Raw genomic sequence first — 24,948 nt, forward strand, 5'->3', positions numbered from 1 at the left:
TCTAACCTGAATTGCCTAGTTAAATAAAAGGTAAAAATATTTTTTAAATCACAATATTGGTATTAACAATCTGGATGTCACCTTGATAGTCTACTGTTCAATGGTAGGAGCAACTTTGTGCAAGTTTGTGCAAGTTTGTGCAAGTTTAGCCAATATCAAAGTGATAAAATAGTTAACAGTTAACTAGGTAAGTCAACAAATTCTTATTTTCAATGATGGCCTAGGAACAGTGCAAGTTTGTGCAAGTTTAGCCAATATCAAAGTGATAAAACAGTTAACAGTTAACTAGGTAAGTCAACAAATTCTTATTTTCAATGATGGCCTAGGAACAGTGGGTCAACTGCCTGTTCAGGGGTAGAACACCAGATTAGTACCTTGCCAGCTCGGGGGTTTGACCTTGCAACATTCTGGTTGTTGCTCTGGTTGCTGCTCTAATGTTCTAACCACTAAGCTACCCTGCGGCCCCAGGTGAGCATTAACATTTGATTTGATTGCAGTCATTTTCACACCCCCCAAAAATGTAGCGACTACACCATTAAAATCTAAATGTTTTATTTATTTGTCAACAAAAAAAAGACAAATGACTCCCTTCAAAAAGGAATGATTATGAACCCTGTCACCTGTTGATAATGGGTGTCACTAGAAAGCCGAACACAGCCACAAAGTAAAAATGGGCTACGTCATAAAAAGGAATGAAAACCAAAACTAGATTTTTGGTCTTCATTTAAGGTTAGGTTTAGAAGAAGGTTAGCGGTGTGTTTAGGTTTAAAAAAAATCAGATTTTAAGAAGATAAAACTGTAGAAATAGACTGGGTTTATTACTTTGTTGCTGTGGTAATTAGTGATGACCCTGATAATGCCTCCAAATATTTTGTGTTGAACAGGGAATTTACGGTTTTGGGACAAAGACAGCTACTGTTCCCTGATTGGTTACTTTGAAAAAATTCGACGTCAAGTGTCGAATTTGTGGTTTGAGGTGTAGAGGCGGAGTTTATTATAGACAGAAACCTGCCCCTCCTACCTGTGTGACGGTCCTCTCTCTCTCTTCATCTCTCTCTCTCGCTGTCTCTCTCCCTCTCTGTAATGCAAAACTCATCTCTGGAAAAGAAGAGGAACATCACAACATGGAAACACTAATGACGACGAATAGAAGCCCCAAATAGCTCGATTATGTTATGTGCTTTCATAATCATTGCCATTGCTTAATACATACATTGCGATTTTGACATTCGAGGTGTGTTAATGTTTATTTTAATTTTTTTAACACAACACAACTCATTACTTGCCCCACGTTTTCATTATACGATGTGTAAATTCTACAGTTGAATTTGGAATATTTTGTATTCTCCATATTAGTAGCCTACTGATGATTTGATTGGATATATGATCAGAAAGAACTGAGTGTATTTTTATGAATAAGAAGAAGAGAGGAAAAGAGGAAAAGAGAGAGGATTGCACATCTGGAAATGTTGGTGAGTGCAGCTATTCCATTCATTCTGTAGCCACATCGTCATTGTATAATTGCGTTATATTGTTGATCACAATATAGCCTGATTTAATGTAATGTCATGTAGCCTGGGGATTTCTGTAAGGGTTGACATGACTATTGGATTTTATCATGTGTGTCATTATACAGACATTAAAATGAAACACTCATAAAGGTTTGCACTGTGTGTCATATAAAACTCGGGAAACATATGCGGAACAGAAGAGGAGTCCATGCCCACACAATGGCGCATCTCCGTATTCTTTATTATTTATTGATGAGAACATTTCAATGCTCTTTGTCTCTATTCTAATATAGTGTTACAAATAAACATCGTGGTAAATCGCATCGATGCTCCACAGATTAGAATAGAAACTCCATACAGAATGCTACAGGTTTTCGTTATTAGATATTTTGAACAACATTTTTAATGGTTTCGATGTTGGTAGAAAAGGAACTCCACAGAATTACAGGACCCAGACTGGCTGACATTCTTGCGCCTCTACAGGTATTCGTCATTCGATATTTTCAGCAACTGAATTGAACAACACATTTTGTTGTACAACGCTGTCTGGAAAACATCTCCCTTCCCTCTAGCAGAAGAATCGCAGGTTAGCGTTTTTCGTCATGAATCTTGTCTAGTGGAAATCTCTCAGATCTGCCTCCAGGACAAGACTCATCCCAATAAACATCAAACTGTAGAAGAGTCACACCATTTCACCACGTAGGTGTGACTTGACTCAGACAGCATGATCTGATTCTGATTCCATTCCCTGACTTCCTCTCTGTACGTTGCATTTGACTGGTCCTCAGTGTGTTTCAGTTGGACAGACTGGACAGAGCGCAGCCGACACAGCGACGGTGTGAGTGGAGCAGAGAGAACCGAGGATGGGGGGCGGAGGTCAGCAGACGGAGTCAAGCGAGCCGGCCAAGGGTGACGGGGTTGGGCCCGGTGGAGGGCGAGGTGGCAGTGCAGTCTACACCTGGGAAGAGGTTCAGAGGCACTGCCACAGAGGCGACCAGTGGTTGGTCATCGACAGGAAGGTCTATAATATTACCCAGTGGGCGAAGAGACACCCGGGGGGCATCAGGGTCATCAGTCACTTTGCTGGAGAAGATGCCACGGTCAGTAGCCTAACTATGGAAGTTGTTGGTGAAATGTTCTCAAGTTATTCCAGGAAGACTGTTGCAAATGTTATAATGTTGTAGGTATGACATATTACACTAGTTGTTAGTGGATCGTACATTATGACTCTATGACATATTACACTAGTTGTTAGTGGATCGTACATTATGACTCTGTGACATATTACAGTAGTTGTTAGTGGATCGTACATTATGACTCTATGACATATTACACTAGTTGTTAGTGGATCGTACATCATGACTCTATTACATATCACACTAGTTGTTAGTGGATCGTACATTATGACTCTATGACATATTCCACTAGTTGTTAGTGGATCGTACATTATGACTCTATGACATATTCCACTAGTTGTTAGTGGATCATATTATGACATGACATATTGTTGTTAGTGGATCGTACATTATGACTCTATGACATATTACAGTAGTTGTTAGTGGATCGTACATTATGACTCTATGACATATTACACTAGTTGTTAGTGGATCGTACATTATGACTCTATGACATATTACACTAGTTGTTAGTGGATCGTACATTATGACTCTATGACATATTACAGTAGTTGTTAGTGGATCGTACATTATGACTATGACATATGTTGTTACTCATTATGACTCTATGACATATTACAGTAGTTGTTAGTGGATCGTTACATTATGACTCTATTACATATTACACTAGTTGTTAGTGGATCGTACATTATGACTCTATGACATATTACACTAGTTGTTAGTGGATCGTACATTATGACTCTATGACATATTACACTAGTAGTTGTTAGTGGATTGTACATTATGACTCTATTACATATTACACTAGTTGTTAGTGGATCGCACATTATGACTCTATTACATATTACACTAGTTGTTAGTGGATCGTACATTATGACTCTATGACATATTACACTAGTTGTTAGTGGATCGTACATTATGACTCTATGACATATTACAGTAGTTGTTAGTGGATCGACATACATTATCATATTGACATATTACACTAGTTGTTAGTGGATCGTACATTATGACTCTATGACATATTACACTAGTTGTTAGTGGATCGTACATTATGACTCTATGACATATTACACTAGTTGTTAGTGGATCGTACATTATGACTAATGACATATTACACTAGTTGTTAGTGGATCGTACATTATGACTCTATGACATATTACACTAGTTGTTAGTGGATCGTACATTATGACTCTATGACATATTACACTAGTTGTTAGTGGATCGTACATTATGACTCTATGACATATTACACTAGTTGTTAGTGGATCGTACATTATGACTCTATGACATATTACACTAGTTGTTAGTGGATCGTACATTATGACTCTATGACATATTACACTAGTTGTTAGTGGATCGTACATTATGACTCTATGACATATTACACTAGTTGTTAGTGGATCGATTATGACTCTATTACATATTACACTAGTTGTTAGTGGATCGTACATTATGACTCTATGACATATTACACTAGTTGTTAGTGGATCGTACATTATGACTCTATGACATATTGTTAGTGGATCGTACATTATGACTCTACATATTACAGTAGTTGTTAGTGGATCGTACATTATGACTCTATGACATATTACAGTAGTTGTTAGTGGATCGTACATTATGACTCTATGACATATTACACTAGTTGTTAGTGGATCGTACATTATGACTCTATGACATATTACACTAGTTGTTAGTGGATCGTACATTATGACTCTATGACATATTACAGTAGTTGTTAGTGGATCGTACATTATGACTCTATGACATATTACACTAGTTGTTAGTGGATCGTACATTATGACTCTATGACATATTACACTAGTTGTTAGTGGATCGTACATTATGACTCTATGACATATTACACTAGTTGTTAGTGGATCGTACATTATGACTCTATGACATATTACACTAGTTGTTAGTGGATCGTACATTATGACTCTATGACATATTACACTAGTTGTTAGTGGATCGTACATTATGACTCTATGACATATTACACTAGTTGTTAGTGGATCGTACATTATGACTCTATGACATATTCCACTAGTTGTTAGTGGATCGTACATTATGACTCTATGACATATTACACTAGTTGTTAGTGGATCGTACATTATGATAATGACATATTACACTATTGTTACATATTATGACACATATTACACTAGTTGTTAGTGGATCGTACATTATGACTCTATTACATATTCCACTAGTTGTTAGTGGATCGTACATTATGACTCTATGACATATTACAGTAGTTGTTAGTGGATCGTACATTATGACTCTATGACATATTACACTAGTTGTTAGTGGATCGTACATTATGACTCTATGACATATTACACTAGTTGTTAGTGGATCGTACATTATGACTCTATGACATATTACACTAGTTGTTAGTGGATCGTACATTATGACTCTATGACATATTACACTAGTTGTTAGTGGATCGTACATTATGACTCTATGACATATTACACTAGTTGTTAGTGGATCGTACATTATGACTCTATGACATATTACACTAGTTGTTAGTGGATCGTACATTATGACTCTATGACATATTACACTAGTTGTTAGTGGATCGTACATTATGACTCTATGACATATTACACTAGTTGTTAGTGGATCGTACATTATGACTCTATGACATATTACAGTAGTTGTTAGTGGATCGTACATTATGACTCTATGACATATTACACTAGTTGTTAGTGGATCGTACATTATGACTCTATGACATATTACACTAGTTGTTAGTGGATCGTACATTATGACTCTATGACATATTACAGTAGTTGTTAGTGGATCGTACATTATGACTCTATGACATATTACACTAGTTGTTAGTGGATCGTACATTATGACTCTATGACATATTACACTAGTTGTTAGTGGATCGTACATTATGACTCTATTACATATTACACTAGTTGTTAGTGGATCGTACATTATCATAATGACATATCACACTAGTTGTTAATGGATCGTACATTATGACTCTATGACATATTACACTAGTTGTTAGTGGATCGTACATTATGACTCTATGACATATTACACTAGTTGTTAGTGGATCGTACATTATGACTCTATGACATATTACACTAGTTGTTAGTGGATCGTACATTATGACTCTATGACATATTACAGTAGTTGTTAGTGGATCGTACATTATGACTCTATGACATATTACACTAGTTGTTAGTGGATCGTACATTATGACTCTATGACATATTACACTAGTTGTTAGTGGATCGTACATTATGACTCTATGACATATTACAGTAGTTGTTAGTGGATCGTACATTATGACTCTATGACATATTACACTAGTTGTTAGTGGATCGTACATTATGACTCTATTACATATTCCACGTGTTGTTAGTGGATCGTACATTATGACTCTATGACATATTACAGTAGTTGTTAGTGGATCGTACATTATGACTCTATGACATATTACACTAGTTGTTAGTGGATCGTACATTATGACTCTATGACATATTACACTAGTTGTTAGTGGATCGTACATTATGACTCTATGACATATTACAGTAGTTGTTAGTGGATCGTACATTATGACTCTATGACATATTACACTAGTTGTTAGTGGATCGTACATTATGACTCTATGACATATTACACTAGTTGTTAGTGGATCGTACATTATGACTCTATGACATATTACACTAGTTGTTAGTGGATCGTACATTATGACTCTATGACATATTACAGTAGTTGTTAGTGGATCGTACATTATGACTCTATGACATATTACACTAGTTGTTAGTGGATCGTACATTATGACTCTATTACATATTCCACTAGTTGTTAGTGGATCGTACATTATGACTCTATTACATATTACACTAGTTGTTAGTGGATCGTACATTATGACTCTATGACATATTACACTAGTTGTTAGTGGATCGTACATTATGACTCTATGACATATTACACTAGTTGTTAGTGGATCGTACATTATGACTCTATGACATATTACAGTAGTTGTTAGTGGATCGTACATTATGACTCTATGACATATTACACTAGTTGTTAGTGGATCGTACATTATAATAATGACATATTACACTAGTTGTTAGTGGATCGTACATTATGACTCTATTACATATTACACTAGTTGTTAGTGGATCGTACATTATCATAATGACATATCACACTAGTTGTTAGTGGATCGTACATTATGACTCTATGACATATTACACTAGTTGTTAGTGGATCGTACATTATGACTCTATGACATATTACACTAGTTGTTAGTGGATCGTTTATGACTCTATGACATATTACACTAGTTGTTAGTGGATCGTACATTATGACTCTATGACATATTACACTAGTTGTTAGTGGATCGTACATTATGACTCTATGACATATTACACTAGTTGTTAGTGGATCGTACATTATGACTCTATGACATATTACACTAGTTGTTAGTGGATCGTACATTATGACTCTATGACATATTACAGTAGTTGTTAGTGGATCGTACATTATGACTATGACATATTACACTAGTTGTTAGTGGATCGTACATTATGACTCTATGACATATTACACTAGTTGTTAGTGGATCGAACATTATGACTCTATGACATATTACAGTAGTTGTTAGTGGATCGTATTATTACTCTATGACATATTACAGTAGTTGTTAGTGGATCGTACATTATGACTCTATGACATATTACACTAGTTGTTAGTGGATCGTACATTATGACTCTATGACATATTCCACTAGTTGTTAGTGGATCGTACATTATGACTCTATGACATATTACAGTAGTTGTTAGTGGATCGTACATTATGACTCTATGACATATTACACTAGTTGTTAGTGGATCGTACATTATGACTCTATGACATATTACACTAGTTGTTAGTGGATCGTACATTATGACTCTATGACATATTACAGTAGTTGTTAGTGGATCGTACATTATGACTCTATGACATATTACACTAGTTGTTAGTGGATCGTACATTATGACTCTATGACATATTACACTAGTTGTTAGTGGATCGTACATTATGACATATTCCACTAGTTGTTAGTGGACATATTCATATTACAGTAGTTGTTAGTGGATCGTACATTATGACTCTATGACATATTACACTAGTTGTTAGTGGATCGTACATTATGACTCTATGACATATTACACTAGTTGTTAGTGGATCGTACATTATGACTCTATTACATATTCCACTAGTTGTTAGTGGATCGTACATTATGACTCTATGACATATTACACTAGTTGTTAGTGGATCGTACATTATGACACTATTACATATTCCACTAGTTGTTAGTGGATCGTACATTATGACTATGACATATTACACTAGTTGTTAGTGGATCGTACATTATGACTCTATGACATATCACACTAGTTGTTAGTGGATCGTACATTATGACTCTATGACATATTACACTAGTTGTTAGTGGATCATTATCATAATGACATATTACACTAGTTGTTAGTGGATCGTACATTATGACTCTATGACATATTACACTAGTTGTTAGTGGATCGTACATTATGACTCTATGACATATTACAGTAGTTGTTAGTGGATCGTACATTATGACTCTATGACATATTACACTAGTTGTTAGTGGATCGTACATTATGACTCTATGACATATTACACTAGTTGTTAGTTTATCGTACATTATGACTATGACATATTACACTAGTTGTTAGTGGATCGTACATTATGACTCTATGACATATTACAGTAGTTGTTAGTGGATCGTACATTATGACTCTATGACATATTACAGTAGTTGTTAGTGGATCGTACATTATGACTCTATGACATATTACACTAGTTGTTAGTGGATCGTATATGACTCTACATATTACACTAGTTGTTAGTGGATCGTACATTATGACTCTATGACATATTACAGTAGTTGTTAGTGGATCGTACATTATGACTCTATGACATATTACACTAGTTGTTAGTGGATCGTACATTATGACTCTATGACATATTACACTAGTTGTTAGTGGATCGTACATTATGACTCTATGACATATTACAGTAGTTGTTAGTGGATCGTACATTATGACTCTATGACATATCACACTAGTTGTTAATGGATCGTACATTATGACTCTATGACATATTACACTAGTTGTTAGTGGATCGTACATTATGACTCTATTACATATTACACTAGTTGTTAGTGGATCGTACATTATGACTCTATTACATATTCCACTAGTTGTTAGTGGATCGTACATTATGACTCTATGACATATTACACTAGTTGTTAGTGGATCGTACATTATGACATATTACACTAGTTGTTAGTGGATCATGACTCTATTACATATTACACTAGTTGTTAGTGGATCGCACATTATGACTCTATTACATATTCCACTAGTTGTTAGTGGATCGTACATTATGACTCTATGACATATTACAGTAGTTGTTAGTGGATCGTACATTATGACTCTATGACATATTACAGTAGTTGTTAGTGGATCGTACATTATCATAATGACATTTACACTAGTTGTTAGTGGATCGTACATTATAATAATGACATATCACACTAGTTGTTAATGGATCGTACATTATGACTCTATGACATATTACACTAGTTGTTAGTGGATCGTACATTATGACTCTATGACATATTACACTAGTTGTTAGTGGATCGTACATTATGACTCTATGACATATTACACTAGTTGTTAGTGGATCGTACATTATGACTCTATGACATATTACACTAGTTGTTAGTGGATCGTACATTATGACTCTATGACATATTACAGTAGTTGTTAGTGGATCGTACATTATTACTCTATGACATATTACAGTAGTTGTTAGTGGATCGTACATTATGACTCTATGACATATTACACTAGTTGTTAGTGGATCGTACATTATGACTCTATTACATATTCCACTAGTTGTTAGTGGATCGTACATTATGACTCTATGACATATTACAGTAGTTGTTAGTGGATCGTACATTATGACTATGACATATTACACTAGTTGTTAGTGGATCGTACATTATGACTCTATGACATATTACAGTAGTTGTTATTGGATCGTACATTATTACTCTATGACATATTACAGTAGTTGTTAGTGGATCGTACATTATGACTCTATTACATATTCCACTAGTTGTTAGTGGATCGTACATTATGACTCTATTACATATCACACTAGTTGTTAGTGGATCGTACATTATGACTCTATGACATATTACACTAGTTGTTAGTGGATCGTACATTATGACTCTAATACATATTACAGTAGTTGTTAGTGGATCGTACATTATGACTCTATGACATATTACAGTAGTTGTTAGTGGATCGTACATTATGACTCTATGACATATTACACTAGTTGTTAGTGGATCGTACATTATGACTCTATGACATATTACACTAGTTGTTAGTGGATCGTACATTATGACTCTATGACATATTACAGTAGTTGTTAGTGGATCGTACATTATGACTCTATGACATATCACACTAGTTGTTAGTGGATCGTACATTATGACTCTATGACATATTACACTAGTTGTTAGTGGATCGTACATTATGACTCTATGACATATTACACTAGTTGTTAGTGGATCGTACATTATGACTCTATGACATATTACAGTAGTTGTTAGTGGATCGTACATTATGACTCTATGACATATTACAGTAGTTGTTAGTGGATCGTACATTATGACTCTATGACATATTACACTAGTTGTTAGTGGATCGTACATTATGACTCTATGACATATTACACTAGTTGTTAGTGGATCGTACATTATGACTCTATGACATATTACAGTAGTTGTTAGTGGATCGTACATTATGACTCTATGACATATTACACTAGTTGTTAGTGGATCGTACATTATGACTCTATTACATATTCCACTAGTTGTTAGTGGATCGTACATTATGACTCTATTACATATCACACTAGTTGTTAGTGGATCATACATTATGACTCTATGACATATTACACTAGTTGTTAGTGGATCGTACATTATGACTCTATGACATATTCCACTAGTTGTTAGTGGATATTACATTACATATTACAGTAGTTGTTAGTGGATCGTACATTATGACTATGACATATTACACTAGTTGTTAGTGGATCTCTATGACATATTACACTAGTTGTTAGTGGATCGTACATTATGACTCTATGACATATTACACTAGTTGTTAGTGGATCGTACATTATCATAATGACATATCACACTAGTTGTTAGTGGATCGTACATTATGACTCTATTACATATTACACTAGTTGTTAGTGGATCGTACATTATGACTCTATGACATATTACACTAGTTGTTAGTGGATCGTACATTATGACTCTATGACATATTACACTAGTTGTTAGTGGATCGTACATTATGACTCTATGACATATTACACTAGTTGTTAGTGGATCGTACATTATGACTCTATTACATATCACACTAGTTGTTAGTGGATCGTACATTATGACTCTATGACATATTACACTAGTTGTTAGTGGATCGTACATTATGACTCTATGACATATTACAGTAGTTGTTAGTGGATCGTACATTATGACTCTATGACATATTACACTAGTTGTTAGTGGATCGTACATTATGACTCTATGACATATTACACTAGTTGTTAGTGGATCGTACATTATGACTCTATGACATATTACATATTACTAGTTGTTAGTGGATCGTACATTATGACTCTATGACATATTACACTAGTTGTTAGTGGATCGTACATTATGACTCTATGACATATTACACGTAGTTGTTAGTGGATCGTACATTATGACTCTATGACATATTACAGTAGTTGTTAGTGGATCGTACATTATGACTCTATGACATATTACACTAGTTGTTAGTGGATCGTACATTATGACTCTATTACATATTACACGACATTATGACTCTATGACATATTACACTAGTTGTTAGTGGATCGTACATTATGACTCTATGACATATTACACTAGTTGTTAGTGGATCGTACATTATGACTCTATGACATATTACACTAGTTGTTAGTGGATCGTACATTATGACTCTATGACATATTACACTAGTTGTTAGTGGATCGTACATTATGACTCTATGACATATTACACTAGTTGTTAGTGGATCGTACATTATGACTCTATGACATATTACAGTAGTTGTTAGTGGATCGTACATTATGACTCTATGACATATTACACTAGTTGTTAGTGGATCGTACATTATCATTATGACATATTACTAGTTGTTAGTGGATCGTATTATGACTCTATTACATATTACACTAGTTGTTAGTGGATCGTACATTATCATAATGACATATCACACTAGTTGTTAGTGGATCGTACATTATGACTCTATGACATATTACACTAGTTGTTAGTGGATCGTACATTATGACTCTATGACATATTACACTAGTTGTTAGTGGATCGTACATTATGACTCTATGACATATTACACTAGTTGTTAGTGGATCGTACATTATGACTCTATGACATATTACACTAGTTGTTAGTGGATCGTACATTATGACTCTATGACATATTCTACATATTCTAGTTGTTAGTGGATCGTACATTATGACTCTATTACATATTACAGTAGTTGTTAGTGGATCGTACATTATGACTATGACATATTACACTAGTTGTTAGTGGATCGTACATTATGACTCTATGACATATTACACTAGTTGTTAGTGGATCGAACATTATGACTCTATGACATATTACAGTAGTTGTTAGTGGATCGTACATTATTACTCTATGACATATTACAGTAGTTGTTAGTGGATCGTACATTATGACTCTATGACATATTACACTAGTTGTTAGTGGATCGTACATTATGACTCTATTACATATTCCACGTGTTGTTAGTGGATCGTACATTATGACTCTATGACATATTACAGTAGTTGTTAGTGGATCGTACATTATGACTCTATGACATATTACACTAGTTGTTAGTGGATCGTACATTATGACTCTATTACATATTCCACGTAGTGGATCGTACATTATGACTCTATGACATATTACAGTAGTTGTTAGTGGATCGTACATTATGACTCTATGACATATTACACTAGTTGTTAGTGGATCGTACATTATGACTCTATGACATATTACACTAGTTGTTAGTGGATCGTATTATTACATATTACAGTAGTTGTTAGTGGATCGTACATTATGACTCTATGACATATTACACTAGTTGTTAGTGGATCGTACATTATGACTCTATTACATATTCCACTAGTTGTTAGTGGATCGTACATTATGACTCTATGACATATTACAGTAGTTGTTAGTGGATCGTACATTATGACTCTATGACATATTACACTAGTTGTTAGTGGATCGTACATTATGACTCTATTACATATTCCACTAGTTGTTAGTGGATCTCATTATGACATACATATCACACTAGTTGTTAGTGGATCGTACATTATGACTCTATGACATATTACACTAGTTGTTAGTGGATCGTACTCTATTACATATTACAGTAGACTCTTATGACATATTTACACTAGTTGTTAGTGGATCGTTATCATAATGACATATTACATTATGACTCTATGACATATTACACTAGTTGTTAGTGGATCGTACATTATCATAATGACATATCACACTAGTTGTTAGTGGATCACATTATGACTCTATTACATATTACACTAGTTGTTAGTGGATCGTACATTATGACTCTATGACATATTACAGTAGTTGTTAGTGGATCGTACATTATGACTCTATGACATATTCCACTAGTTGTTAGTGGATCGTACATTATGACTCTATGACATATTCCACTAGTTGTTAGTTTATCGTACATTATGACTATGACATATTACACTAGTTGTTAGTGATCATATGACTCTATGACATATTACAGTAGTTGTTAGTGGATCGTACATTATGACTCTATGACATATTACAGTAGTTGTTAGTGGATCGTACATTATGACTCTATGACATATTACACTAGTTGTTAGTGGATCGTACATTATGACTCTATGACATATTACACTAGTTGTTAGTGGATCGTACATTATGACTCTATGACATATTACACTAGTTGTTAGTGGATCGTACATTATGACTCTATGACATATTACACTAGTTGTTAGTGGATCGACTCTATGACATATTACACTAGTTGTTAGTGGATCGTACATTATGACTCTATGACATATTACAGTAGTTGTTAGTGGATCGTACATTATGACTCTACATATCACACTAGTTGTTAATGGATCGTACATTATGACTCTATGACATATTACACTAGTTGTTAGTGGATCGTACATTATGACTCTATTACATATTACACTAGTTGTTAGTGGATCGTACATTATGACTCTATTACATATTCCACTAGTTGTTAGTGGATCGTACATTATGACTCTATGACATATTACACTAGTTGTTAGTGGATCGTACATTATCATAATGACATATTACACTAGTTGTTAGTGGATCGTACATTATGACTCTATTACATATTACACTAGTTGTTAGTGGATCGCACATTATGACTCTATTACATATTCCACTAGTTGTTAGTGGATCGTACATTATGACTCTATGACATATTACAGTAGTTGTTAGTGGATCGTACATTATGACTCTATGACATATTACAGTAGTTGTTAGTGGATCGTACATTATCATAATGACATATTACACTAGTTGTTAGTGGATCGTACATTATAATAATGACATATTACACTAGTTGTTAGTGGATCGTACATTATGACTCTATTACATATTACACTTGTTAGTGGATGACATATACACTAGTGGATCGTACATTATGACTCTATGACATATTACACTAGTTGTTAGTGGATCGTACATTATGACTCTATGACATATTACACTAGTTGTTAGTGGATCGTACATTATGACTCTATGACATATTACACTAGTTGTTAGTGGATCGTACATTATGACTCTATGACATATTACAGTAGTTGTTAGTGGATCATATTACACAGTAGTTGTTAGTGGATCGTACATTATGACTCTATGACATATTACACTAGTTGTTAGTGGATCGTACATTATGACTCTATTACATATTCCACGTGTTGTTAGTGGATCGTACATTATGACTCTATGACATATTACAGTAGTTGTTAGTGGATCGTACATTATGACTATGACATATTACACTAGTTGTTAGTGGATCGTACATTATGACTCTATGACATATTACAGTAGTTGTTATTGGATCGTACATTATGACTCTATGACATATTACAGTAGTTGTTAGTGGATCGTACATTATGACTCTATTACATATTCCACTAGTTGTTAGTGGATCGTACATTATGACTCTATTACATATCACACTAGTTGTTAGTGGATCGTACATTATGACTCTATGACATATTCCACTAGTTGTTAGTGGATCGTACATTATGACTCTAATACATATTACAGTAGTTGTTAGTGGATCATATTCTACAGTAGTTGTTAGTGGATCGTACATTATGACTCTATGACATATTACACTAGTTGTTAGTGGATCGTACATTATGACTCTATGACATATTACACTAGTTGTTAGTGGATCGTACATTATGACTCTATGACATATTACAGTAGTTGTTAGTGGATCGTACATTATGACTCTATGACATATCACACTAGTTGTTAGTGGATCGTACATTATGACTCTATGACATATTACACTAGTTGTTAGTGGATCGTACATTATGACTCTATGACATATTACAGTAGTTGTTAGTGGATCGTACATTATGACTCTATGACATATCACACTAGTTGTTAATGGATCGTACATTATGACTCTATGACATATTACAGTAGTTGTTAGTGGATCGTACATTATGACTCTAATACATATTACAGTAGTTGTTAGTGGATCGTACATTATGACTCTATGACATATTACAGTAGTTGTTAGTGGATCGGACTCTATGACATATTACACTAGTTGTTAGTGGATCGTACATTATCATAATGACATATTACACTAGTTGTTAGTGGATCGTACATTATGACTCTATTACATATTACACTAGTTGTTAGTGGATCGCACATTATGACTCTATTACATATTCCACTAGTTGTTAGTGGATCGTACATTATGACTCTATGACATATTACAGTAGTTGTTAGTGGATCGTACATTATGACTCTATGACATATTACAGTAGTTGTTAGTGGATCGTACATTATGACTCTATGACATATTACACTAGTTGTTAGTGGATCGTACATTATGACTCTATGACATATTACACTAGTTGTTAGTGGATCGTACATTATGACTTATGACTCACTAGTTGTTAGTGGACATATTACACTAGTTGTTAGTGGATCGTACATTATGACTCTATGACATATTACACTAGTTGTTAGTGGATCGTACATTATGACTCTATGACATATTACACTAGTTGTTAGTGGATCGTACATTATGACTCTATGACATATTACAGAGTTGTTAGTGGATCGTACATTATGACATATTACACTAGTTGTTAGTGGATCGTACATTATGACTCTATGACATATTACACTAGTTGTTAGTGGATCGTACATTATGACTCTATGACATATTACAGTAGTTGTTAGTGGATCGTACATTATGACTATGACATATCACACTAGTTGTTAATGGATCGTACATTATGACTCTATGACATATTACACTAGTTGTTAGTGGATCGTACATTATGACTCTATTACATATTACACTAGTTGTTAGTGGATCGTACATTATGACTCTATTACATATTCCACTAGTTGTTAGTGGATCGTACTTATGACTCTATGACATATTACACTAGTTGTTAGTGGATCGTAGATTATCATAATGACTCTATGGACATATTACATATTACTAGTTGTTAGTGGATCGTACATTATGACTCTATTACATATTCCACTAGTTGTTAGTGGATCGTACATTATGACTCTATGACATATTACAGTAGTTGTTAGTGGATCGTACATTATGACTCTATGACATATTACAGTAGTTGTTAGTGGATCGTACATTATCATAATGACATATACACTAGTTGTTAGTGGACTCTATTATAATAATGACATATTACACTAGTTGTTAGTGGATCGTACATTATGACTCTATTACATATTACACTAGTTGTTAGTGGATCGTACATTATCATAATGACTCTATGACATATTACACACTAGTTGTTAGTGGATCGTACATTATGACTCTATGACATATTACAGTAGTTGTTAGTGGATCGTACATTATTACTCTATGAAATATTACAGTAGTTGTTAGTGGATCGTACATTATGACTCTATGACATATTACACTAGTTGTTAGTGGATCGTACATTATGACTCTATTACATATTCCACGTGTTGTTAGTGGATCGTACATTATGACTCTATGACATATTACAGTAGTTGTTAGTGGATCGTACATTATGACTATGACATATTACACTAGTTGTTAGTGGATCGTACATTATGACTCTATGACATATTACAGTAGTTGTTATTGGATCGTCTATGACATATTACAGTAGTTGTTAGTGGATCGTACATTATGACTCTATTACATATTCCACTAGTTGTTAGTGGATCGTACATTATGACTCTATTACATATCACACTAGTTGTTAGTGGATCGTACATTATGACTCTATGACATATTCCACTAGTTGTTAGTGGATCGTACATTATGACTCTAATACATATTACAGTAGTTGTTAGTGGATCGTACATTATGACTCTATGACATATTACAGTAGTTGTTAGTGGATCGTACATTATGACTCTATGACATATTACACTAGTTGTTAGTGGATCATATTATGACTCTATGACATATTACACTAGTTGTTAGTGGATCGTACATTATGACTCTATGACATATTACAGTAGTTGTTAGTGGATCGTACATTATGACTCTATGACATATCACACTAGTTGTTAGTGGATCGTACATTATGACTCTATGACATATTACACTAGTTGTTAGTGGATCGTACATTATGACTCTATTACATATTCCACTAGTTGTTAGTGGATCGTACATTATGACTCTATGACATATCACACTAGTTGTTACATTATGACTCTATGACATATTACACTAGTTGTTAGTGGATCGACTCTATGACATATTACAGTAGTTGTTACTCATTATGACATACATATACACTAGTTGTTAGTGGATCGTAGACTGGATGGATCGTACATTATCATAATGACATATTACACTAGTTGTTAGTGGATCGTACATTATGACTCTATTACATATTACACTAGTTGTTAGTGGATCGTACATTATGACTCTATTACATATTCCACTAGTTGTTAGTGGATCGTATTATGACTCTATGACATATTACAGTAGTTGTTAGTGGATCGTACATTATGACTCTATGACATATTACATAGTTGTTACGTACTTAGTTGACATATTACACTAGTTGTTAGTGGATCGTACATTATGACTCTATGACATATTACACTAGTTGTTAGTGGATCGTACATTATGACTCTATTACATATTACACTAGTTGTTAGTGGATCATATGACTCTATTACATATTCACTAGTTGTTAGTGGATCGTACATTATGACTCTATGACATATTACACTAGTTGTTAGTGGATCGTACATTATGACATATTACACTAGTTGTTAGTGGATCGTACATTATGACTCTATTACATATTACACTAGTTGTTAGTGGATCGTACATTATGACTCTATGACATATTACACTAGTTGTTAGTGGATCGTACATTATGACTCTATGACATATTACAGTAGTTGTTAGTGGATCGTACATTATGACTCTATGACATATTACAGTAGTTGTTAGTGGATCGTACATTATGACTCTATTACATATTACAGTAGTTGTTAGTGGATCGTACATTATGACTATGACATATTACACTAGTTGTTAGTGGATCGTACATTATGACTCTATGACATATTACAGTAGTTGTTAGTGGATCGTACATTATGACTCTAATACATATTACAGTAGTTGTTAGTGGATCGTACATTATGACTCTATTACATATTCCACTGACTCTATGACATATTACACTAGTTGTTAGTGGATCGTACATTATGACTCTATGACATATTACAGTAGTTGTTAGTGGATCGTACATTATGACTCTAATACATATTACAGTAGTTGTTAGTGGATCGTACATTATGACTCTATGACATATTACAGTAGTTGTTAGTGGATCGTACATTATGACTCTATGACATATTACACTAGTTGTTAGTGGATCGTACATTATGACTCTATGACATATTACACTAGTTGTTAGTGGATCGTACATTATGACTCTATGACATATTACAGTAGTTGTTAGTGGATCGTACATTATGACTCTATGACATATCACACTAGTTGTTAGTGGATCGTACATTATGACTCTATGACATATTACACTAGTTGTTAGTGGATCGTACATTATGACTCTATGACATATTACAGTAGTTGTTAGTGGATCGTACATTATGACTCTATGACATATTACACTAGTTGTTAGTGGATCGTACATTATGACTCTATGACATATTACACTAGTTGTTAGTGGATCGTACATTATGACTCTATTACATATTACACTAGTTGTTAGTGGATCGTACATTATATTCCACTAGACTCTATGACTCTATATTTACACTAGTTGTTAGTGGATCGTACATTATCATAATGACATATTACACTAGTTGTTAGTGGATCGTACATTATGACTCTATTACATATTACACTAGTTGTTAGTGGATCGTACATTATGACTCTATTACATATTCCACTAGTTGTTAGTGGATCGTACATTATGACTCTATGACATATTACAGTAGTTGTTAGTGGATCGTACATTATGACTCTATGACATATTACACTAGTTGTTAGTGGATCGTACATTATAATAATGACATATTACACTAGTTGTTACACATTATGACTCTATTACATATTCCACTAGTTGTTAGTGGATCGTACATTATGACTCTATTACATATTACACTAGTTGTTAGTGGATCGTACATTATCATAATGACATATCACACTAGTTGTTAATGGATCGTACATTATGACTCTATGACATATTACACTAGTTGTTAGTGGATCGTACATTATGACTCTATGACATATTACACTAGTTGTTAGTGGATCGTACATTATGACTCTATGACATATTACAGTAGTTGTTAGTGGATCGTACATTATGACTCTATGACATATTACACTAGTTGTTAGTGGATCGTACATTATGACTCTATTACATATTCCACGTGTTGTTAGTGGATCGTACATTATGACTCTATGACATATTACAGTAGTTGTTAGTGGATCGTACATTATGACTATGACATATTACACTAGTTGTTAGTGGATCGTACATTATGACTCTATGACATATTACAGTAGTTGTTATTGGATCGTACATTATTACTCTATGACATATTACAGTAGTTGTTAGTGGATCGTACATTATGACTCTATTACATATTCCACTAGTTGTTAGTGGATCGTACATTATGACTCTATTACATATCACACTAGTTGTTAGTGGACTCTATGACATATTCACTTATGACTCTTATGACTCTACATATTACAGTAGTTGTTAGTGGATCGTACATTATGACTCTATGACATATTACAGTAGTTGTTAGTGGATCGTACATTATGACTCTATGACATATTACACTAGTTGTTAGTGGATCGTACATTATGACTCTATGACATATTACACTAGTTGTTAGTGGATCGTACATTATGACTCTATGACATATTACAGTAGTTGTTAGTGGATCGTAGTATCACACTAGTTGTTAGTGGATCGTACATTATGACTCTATGACATATTACACTAGTTGTTAGTGGATCGTACATTATGACTCTATGACATATTACAGTAGTTGTTAGTGGATCGTACATTATGACTCTATGACATATCACACTAGTTGTTAATGGATCGTACATTATGACTCTATGACATATTACACTAGTTGTTAGTGGATCGTACATTATGACTCTATTACATATTACACTAGTTGTTAGTGGATCGTACATTATGACTCTATTACATATTCCACTAGTTGTTAGTGGATCGTACATTATGACTCTATGACATATTACACTAGTTGTTAGTGGATCGTACATTATCATAATGACATATTACACTAGTTGTTAGTGGATCGTACATTATGACTCTATTACATATTACACTAGTTGTTAGTGGATCGCACATTATGACTCTATTACATATTCCACTAGTTGTTAGTGGATCGTACATTATGACTCTATGACATATTACAGTAGTTGTTAGTGGATCGTACATTATGACTCTATGACATATTACACTAGTTGTTAGTGGATCGTACATTATAATAATGACATATTACACTAGTTGTTAGTGGATCGTACATTATGACTCTATTACATATTACACTAGTTGTTAGTGGATCGTACATTATCATAATGACATATCACACTAGTTGTTAATGGATCGTACATTATGACTCTATGACATATTACACTAGTTGTTAGTGGATCGTACATTATGACTCTATGACATATTACACTAGTTGTTAGTGGATCGTACATTATGACTCTATGACATATTACACTAGTTGTTAGTGGATCGTACATTATGACTCTATGACATATTACAGTAGTTGTTAGTGGATCGTACATTATGACTCTATGACATATTACACTAGTTGTTAGTGGATCGAACATTATGACTCTATGACATATTACAGTAGTTGTTAGTGGATCGTACATTATTACTCTATGACATATTACAGTAGTTGTTAGTGGATCGTACATTATGACTCTATGACATATTACACTAGTTGTTAGTGGATCGTACATTATGACTCTATTACATATTCCACTAGTTGTTAGTGGATCGTACATTATGACTCTATGACATATTACAGTAGTTGTTAGTGGATCGTACATTATGACTCTATGACATATTACACTAGTTGTTAGTGGATCGTACATTATCATAATGACATATTACACTAGTTGTTAGTGGATCGTACATTATGACTCTATTACATATTACACTAGTTGTTAGTGGATCGTACATTATGACTCTATGACATATTACAGTAGTTGTTAGTGGATCGTACATTATGACTCTATGACATATTACACTAGTTGTTAGTGGATCGTACATTATGACTCTATTACATATTACACTAGTTGTTAGTGGATCGTACATTATGACTCTATGACATATTACAGTAGTTGTTAGTGGATCGTACATTATGACTCTATGACATATTACACTAGTTGTTAGTGGATCGTACATTATGACTCTATGACATATTACACTAGTTGTTAGTGGATCGTACATTATGACTCTATTACATATTACACTAGTTGTTAGTGGATCGTACATTATGACTCTATGACATATTACACTAGTTGTTAGTGGATCGTACATTATGACTCTATGACATATTACACTAGTTGTTAGTGGATCGTACATTATGACTCTATGACATATTACACTAGTTGTTAGTGGATCGTACATTATGACTCTATTACATATTACACTAGTTGTTAGTGGATCGTACATTATGACTCTATGACATATTCCACTAGTTGTTAGTGGATCGTACATTATGACTCTATTACATATTACAGTAGTTGTTAGTGGATCGTACATTATGACTCTATGACATATTACACTAGTTGTTAGTGGATCGTACATTATGACTCTATGACATATTACACTAGTTGTTAGTGGATCGTACATTATGACTCTATGACATATTACAGTAGTTGTTAGTGGATCGTACATTATTACTCTATGACATATTACAGTAGTTGTTAGTGGATCGTACATTATGACTCTATGACATATTACACTAGTTGTTAGTGGATCGTACATTATGACTCTATTACATATTCCACGTGACTCTATTATGACTCTATGACATATTACAGTAGTTGTTAGTGGATCGTACATTATGACTCTATGACATATTACACTAGTTGTTAGTGGATCGTACATTATGACTCTATGACATATTACACTAGTTGTTAGTGGATCGAACATTATGACTCTATGACATATTACAGTAGTTGTTAGTGGATCGTACATTATTACTCTATGACATATTACAGTAGTTGTTAGTGGATCGTACATTATGACTCTATGACATATTACACTAGTTGTTAGTGGATCGTACATTATGACTCTATTACATATTCCACTAGTTGTTAGTGGATCGTACATTATGACTCTATGACATATTACAGTAGTTGTTAGTGGATCGTACATTATGACTCTATGACATATTACACTAGTTGTTAGTGGATCGTACATTATGACTCTATTACATATTCCACTAGTTGTTAGTGGATCGTACATTATGACTCTATTACATATCACACTAGTTGTTAGTGGATCATACATTATGACTCTATGACATATTACACTAGTTGTTAGTGGATCGTACATTATGACTCTATTACATATTACAGTAGTTGTTAGTGGATCGTACATTATGACTATGACATATTACACTAGTTGTTAGTGGATCGTACATTATCATAATGACATATTACACTAGTTGTTAGTGGATCGTACATTATGACTCTATTACATATTACACTAGTTGTTAGTGGATCGTACATTATCATAATGACATATCACACTAGTTGTTAGTGGATCGTACATTATGACTCTATTACATATTACACTAGTTGTTAGTGGATCGTACATTATGACTCTATGACATATTACACTAGTTGTTAGTGGATCGTACATTATGACTCTATGACATATTACACTAGTTGTTAGTGGATCGTACATTATGACTCTATGACATATTACACTAGTTGTTAGTGGATCGTACATTATGACTCTATTACATATCACACTAGTTGTTAGTGGATCGTACATTATGACTCTGACATATTCCACTAGTTGTTAGTGGATCGGACTCTATTACATATTACAGTAGTTGTTAGTGGATCGTACATTATGACTATGACATATTACACTAGTTGTTAGTGGATCGTACATTATGACTCTATGACATATTACAGTAGTCGTTAGTGGATCGTACATTATGACTCTATGACATATTCCACTAGTTGTTAGTGGATCGTACATTATGACTCTATGACATATTCCACTAGTTGTTAGTTTATCGTACATTATGACTATGACATATTACACTAGTTGTTAGTGGATCGTACATTATGACTCTATGACATATTACAGTAGTTGTTAGTGGATCGTACATTATGACTCTATGACATATTACAGTAGTTGTTAGTGGATCGTACATTATGACTCTATGACATATTACACTAGTTGTTAGTGGATCGTACATTATGACTCTATGACATATTACACTAGTTGTTAGTGGATCGTACATTATGACTCTATGACATATTACAGTAGTTGTTAGTGGATCGTACATTATGACTCTATGACATATCACACTAGTTGTTAGTGGATCGTACATTATGACTCTATGACATATTACACTAGTTGTTAGTGGATCGTAGTTATGACTCTGACATATTCCACTAGTTGTTAGTGGATCGTACATTATGACTCTATGACATATTACACTAGTTGTTAGTGGATCGTACATTATGACTCTATGACATATTACAGTAGTTGTTAGTGGATCGACATTATGACTCTATGACATATTCCACTAGTTGTTAGTGGATCGTACATTATGACTCTATGACATATTCCACTAGTTGTTAGTGGATCGTACATTATGACTCATATTACACTGACATATTACATATTACAGTAGTTGTTAGTGGATCGTACATTATGACTCTATTACATATTACAGTAGTTGTTAGTGGATCTCATTATGACTCTATACATATTACACTAGTTGTTAGTGGATCGTACATTATGACTCTATGACATATTACACTAGTTGTTAGTGGATCGTACATTATGACTCTATGACATATTACAGTAGTTGTTAGTGGATCATATGACTACATATCACACTAGTTGTTAGTGGATCGTACATTATGACTCTATGACATATTACACTAGTTGTTAGTGGATCGTACATTATGACTCTATGACATATTACAGTAGTTGTTAGTGGATCGTACATTATGACTATGACATATCACACTAGTTGTTAATGGATCGTACATTATGACTCTATGACATATTACACTAGTTGTTAGTGGATCGTACATTATGACTCTATT

At 33.7% G+C, this 24,948-nt stretch overlaps 1 long non-coding RNA gene across 1 annotated transcript; it reads left to right on the plus strand.

Annotated features, from left to right (window-relative positions):
* The first annotated feature begins 1,298 nt into the window (after positions 1 to 1,298).
* Positions 1,299 to 2,665, plus strand: LOC135561318 (uncharacterized). The gene is made up of 3 exons (XR_010459366.1): positions 1,299 to 1,472; positions 1,995 to 2,097; positions 2,300 to 2,665. It is a non-coding gene; the product is annotated as an uncharacterized LOC135561318 (long non-coding RNA).
* The last annotated feature ends 22,283 nt before the right edge of the window (positions 2,666 to 24,948 follow it).

This window comes from Oncorhynchus nerka, linkage group LG17 (genome assembly GCF_034236695.1).
Source record: "Oncorhynchus nerka isolate Pitt River linkage group LG17, Oner_Uvic_2.0, whole genome shotgun sequence".
Lineage (NCBI taxonomy): Eukaryota > Metazoa > Chordata > Actinopteri > Salmoniformes > Salmonidae > Oncorhynchus > Oncorhynchus nerka.